The sequence below is a fragment of the Falco biarmicus genome, chromosome 8, assembly GCF_023638135.1.
Source record: "Falco biarmicus isolate bFalBia1 chromosome 8, bFalBia1.pri, whole genome shotgun sequence".
NCBI lineage: Eukaryota > Metazoa > Chordata > Aves > Falconiformes > Falconidae > Falco > Falco biarmicus.
In genome coordinates, this window is record NC_079295.1 from 36,709,706 (window position 1) to 36,714,726 (window position 5,021).

General features: G+C 37.3%; 1 protein-coding gene across 8 annotated transcripts in view; it reads left to right on the forward strand.

The window, feature by feature from the left end:
- The window catches only part of CCNT2 (cyclin T2), a 25,744-nt gene extending 24,130 nt beyond the window's left edge, over window positions 1-1,614 (forward strand). For all 8 annotated transcript variants that reach the window (XM_056349549.1, XM_056349551.1, XM_056349556.1 and 5 more), the window contains one exon: window positions 1-1,614. This exon is cut by the window's left edge. The gene's annotated coding sequence lies outside the window, so the exon portion shown is untranslated.
- Window positions 1,615-5,021: the final 3,407 nt, after the last annotated feature.

Genomic DNA, 5,021 nt, shown 5'->3' on the forward strand with positions numbered 1-5,021 from the left:
TAACTTGGAAGTGACCACGATGTGAAGTAAACTTTTGCTAAGCCACCTCATTCCCTTAGTGCTCGTGTCATTCTGTAAGTCTCAGATGTCACAGCTGGAGCTTTGCCCTTTCAGTTAACATCACTCACGTGTGCTTTAAATGATAAAACTGTTCAATATCTACTCGGTCGGTAGTTGCTGTATTATGTAACTACAAGTATATCAATTACTATGTAATACTCTGTTTCCAGTAATGCAAACGCTTGTAATTACTTGAATAAGTTTTATTTGAACTATGGATACTTTTTTTACACTTAAGGAATATTTAAATGGAAACCTGATCGCATTTTCTGCTAATCTTGGCTTAAATCTTGGCCCGTGTACAAAACCCAAAGCTGTCTTATCCCTACCAACATGTTATTTTTCTACATTTGGAATGTAACTTCTTGTTACGTAACTTCTGCATTGTTGAATATTTTCTCTCCTTTTATAGGCCGTTCCCTTTCCATCTCAGCGCTACTTTTGTGTCTGATTTTTATTAAATGTAATCCGTGTTACATACTGTCCTATAGTATGGGTAGACGGATGAAATAGCGGTGAATTGTCTTTTATTTTTCTTTGAAGCACTACAGTACTTTCTTTTTGAGTCTGTTTTAAATAGTTGTGCCATGAAATGCGTCTTATACAGCCACTCTGGATAAGCAATATATTGTACTGTAAATATAGTAATTGCTGTCGTAACTTGGCGTTACAATGTCTGGATGGTAACTAGTGCCTGTCTAATCTAAATTGGAAAAGAGCGTAGGCCTTCATCCTAAGGTGCTGTTTCAAAAGAAATATTTCCTGTTTTGATTCCGGGAAATTGTGAAATACCATGGATAAAATGTTGCTATGCTACATTGAGATCCAAACTGATTTATTTTTTTTTGTTTCTTTGTAAAGGATGTCCATAAAACTCATTGGGTTTGGTTTTCAATGTGATTGTAAATGTGTGAAATTGTATGTGTCTTTGTGTCTGTGCTAGTAGGGGCTGAGAGGGAGGGAGAGGATATGCAACAAGATGCCACTAGTTTTCCCTGACTGAAACCCACTGCAAATTAGTGTGTGAATTGCAGCCTGGCTGAGGTGTTAGAAATAAATGAAAATTAATAGAGTCGGCATCAGCCTCACAAGTGAATGACTGAATAAATGCAATAAAAGGCTAATAGGCAACACTATTACTCTGTTCATCACTTTGATTACAGACTTTTTTGTTATAAATTTGAGTACGTGCATTCTGTAATTTGTAAAATGACGCCGTAGTGGAGACCTTGCTACATCACTATTAAAAATCTTCCCTTTTTGTGAGATATGAGGTTTGTAGAATAGAGAGATTCTTTCGTATGTTGAATCTTAATCTGTCGCTAATGGTGGGAGTGCTGAAGTAATGTATCTCACTGTGATCTGGTACTTCGGTATTTGCATAAAATGGCAGTTCTGTATATTCTTTTGGCTAACTGTAAATATAAATGTTTCATATTAGCATAGTTGAATTTTTGAGGTACAGCCGTTTGTGTGAGATTAGAAAAAACAACTTTATTTCTAAGAACTTGTAAAGAAAAAGTATTTTCAATAAAATTCCCTACCTCACCTCTATTGTGCAGAAATTATCCCATTTTGCTACGTTTAATTTTCCAACTTCATTTGTAAACACTAAGAAGATCCCTTTTCAGTTATTGGCAAAACATTGCTGGCTTTTATCAAATCAGTTAAGTAGCGGAATGCTTGGAAGTCTCAAGTCTAATATGTTTACTTTGCTTCCTTTACATTATTATGGTGATCAGGCATATGATACCTGAAAAGCAAATTCTAGACATTTTATGCCATCTTAAGCTGCACCTGAACTCCACCCTGGCGTTGAGAGCTTGCACCCTCGTAATTTTGTTGTGTAGTGTCTGGCCATGCTTAATGATTTAATTTTAAAATTTTTATTTCTTAATTTTTTTTTAGCAGTGGGAAGTGTGGGGGGGAAGGGGTGAGGGGGTGGGTGACAAGAGCATGCCAAGGATCTTTGTGAGACCTTAGGAGGAAAGGTTCCCAATCCTTGGTTTGCAGTGAAGAGGACTGAGCATTTGCTTTCTTTAATTGGGATGTAAATGCACATTCCCATAATCGGGTCTAAAAATAAATGTCTTAAAAGACTTGCGAAGGTATGACAAACTGAACTAGCTAATTAATTTCTCCTTTCCCTGAAATGCTTAACTCCTTATACCTTAAAAAAAAAAATGTAATTAATGCCAGGAGTGTGGTGTCACATCGCTATTGGAAATGACTGTGGATTTCCAAAACCCAAATCAAGTTTTTTAACCTTAAATTTCAGTACTTGGGTTTGATTCCTCTGTACTGTATCCCTGTACTTACAATGTACACTACAATGTACTTACAATGACACTATTTTTCTTACCATAGTTCAAAGATTGTGGGTTTTGTCAACATCTGTAAAATGCACTTTCTGAAGCTGTCTCATGGTGCAGGTCCCATGGGAGGTGGAAAGTAGGAGGAAAAGGTACTCCACTATGCGTACTGGAAGCCCTTCCTCAGGAGTACTCTTGGGTTTTTTCACTCATTTACAAGAACCAGAGTTTTGACAGGAGGGTTGTAGAAAATGAACCCGTTCCGACTGAACTTTGAGAAAAAGCACTAATTTTGAACCCAAATAATCTCAAAAGACTGGGTTTTATTTCTGCTTCCTTGAGAAGGAAGGTTGATGCATGTGTTTTGAGATGCAAATTTTTGTGTCCTATTGCTGGTGGTGGTTTCAAGACCAGTGTAAAACAGCTGGGTTGGCATGCCTGTGAACCCTCCCTTTTCCAGAGATTTGAGCAATAACTCCAAGCTTTAAATATTACCTAGTGTTTCTTTTACGCAGTATTCCCTCCAATAATAAAAGGACAGTGTGTTTTCAGGTTCTTAAATTTAAGCTCCAAATCTTGAGGAAACTTGGAATCAGCAAAGTGGTCACACCTACTACTTGGCAGCCTGCATGCTTTGTAACAGGTTCTTTAGCTGTCTTCAAAATGAAGACTATACTCTTTAAAATAGTAAGGCTTGCTCTGCTCAAATACTATAAATAATTAAGCAAGTGTGACCCTCCTGTGTGAGTCGCTTCTCATTGAAAACCAAGGTTTTTAAGGTTTCTCACCCTTTCCCCTTATTACATTAGATACCTTATTACAGGTGTCTGAATTATCTGGATTCTGATGTGAAAACCTGTGGTCCCATCAAGAAATATGCAAAGTTAGACTTGTTTATGGAATGTTCCATTAGACAGCAGAGTGACCCAAGGCACCCTAAACCCACGTACTACTTGGTGTAGCTGTGCTGAGCACAGGGCTGGGATGCAATTGCACAGGGTTAAGCTGAAATACCCTTGTTTCAAGTGCTGGCCTTAAACAACCACCTCGTTCTCCAAGTCTGGTTAAACAAAAGCAAAAACGTGCTTTCGCAGTTTGATGAAAAACTCAGGTTAACAAGTTTTACAAACCTTTAAGTTGAAGACTAACTTTAGTTTAATTAGCTGGATTAAATATTAAATTGAAATTGCAAATAACCAATAACCTTAATAGCGGAGAACTCAGACTTTAACAAAAGATGTTAGTTTCGCTTACAAGGTGTGCATAAGGGGGGGTGTTGTAATTCTGACTTTTTTTAGTGAACTATATCCTAGAGCATTCCCATTCTTTCCCTGCTTATGACCATCATCTCAGTTTCATTTCATGCTAAATAAAACCTCATATTTACTTTGCAGCTTTGTTGGAGACACTACCTTAATCTGAGAAGAATTAATACACACCATGGAATTATGTGCATCCCACTTGAGTTCATATACCAGGGCTCCTACCTTTATTCTGCAAGATATTTTAGTGTGAAGATACTTTAACGTGAAATTGCCATGGATTTTTGGCATGAGGACCAACTGGTATTCCTCAAATTGGGACTGTTAACTGTTTGAACTTTGAAGATTACTGTGGTGTTAGGATTTCTCTTATACTGGCATAACGGTCTGTCATTGTTATGTGACATTATACCTACAGAAACTATTAATAAAGAACTTTGCTAGAAGTACTGATTTCTCTTTGCTTTTATACAGTTTAGACCAACTCTCTGAAGTCAGGCTACTAGAATAACATCAAGTTTGAAAGCTATTTAAGTAACAAAAACGTTTAGCACTCTGGGGAAAGTTGATTTTATATAAAATTTAGAATTTACTTCTTTCCCTTTTGTAAAACTTATTTTCACGTTACCACTGGCACTGAAATCGGGGTCTCTGCATTCTTGAGAGCTCAGCCCTTGGCTGTTGTAGGGTTGACTTTTACTGCATCTTCCTGGCGCCCAGGTCCTGACAAAGGCACAAGGTTCACTGCATTCTGATAACATGAAACCAATTTTTTGATTTCTACAGTGGCTCATTCCCCTGAAATTTTAAAATTTAAAAATACTCGGGAAGAAGCCTTACAGAAAGAGGACAATCTAAATATTAATACCTGATTTTTTTTTTGCTTTATTAATATATAATAATCTTCAAATTCTATTTCATTTTGTGCAGTTAGCTGTAGCTAGTTAACTAACTAAAAATTGTTTTCACAGTGCAGATGGAGACTGTTGCATGTAATCTAATTACACAGTGCTCACTCAGGTGTTCCTCAGAACGGTTGAAGTTTCAGAATCAAATTTGCTGTTCTATTTCAGACGAAGGATATTGAAAAAGAGCAGTAGATTGTCCAATGATTCAAACACTATTTTACAGCCTTTGTGAGCAAGAGAAAGGTAACAGTCCTATGCTTTTGCTGCTCTGTATCAGCAAACAGAAGGGTGAGTATTACGACACATCACTGAACACAGAAAATACGCCACTCCATGATGAGAGAGTAGGTTCAGGGGAAATTGTATTGATGTGTACCAATAGCTAACAGGGGCAGTATGGAAGACAAAGCTGGACCCTTCAGTGTCACCAATGACAGGACAAGAGGCAATGGGCACAACCGGACATACAAGACCGTCTG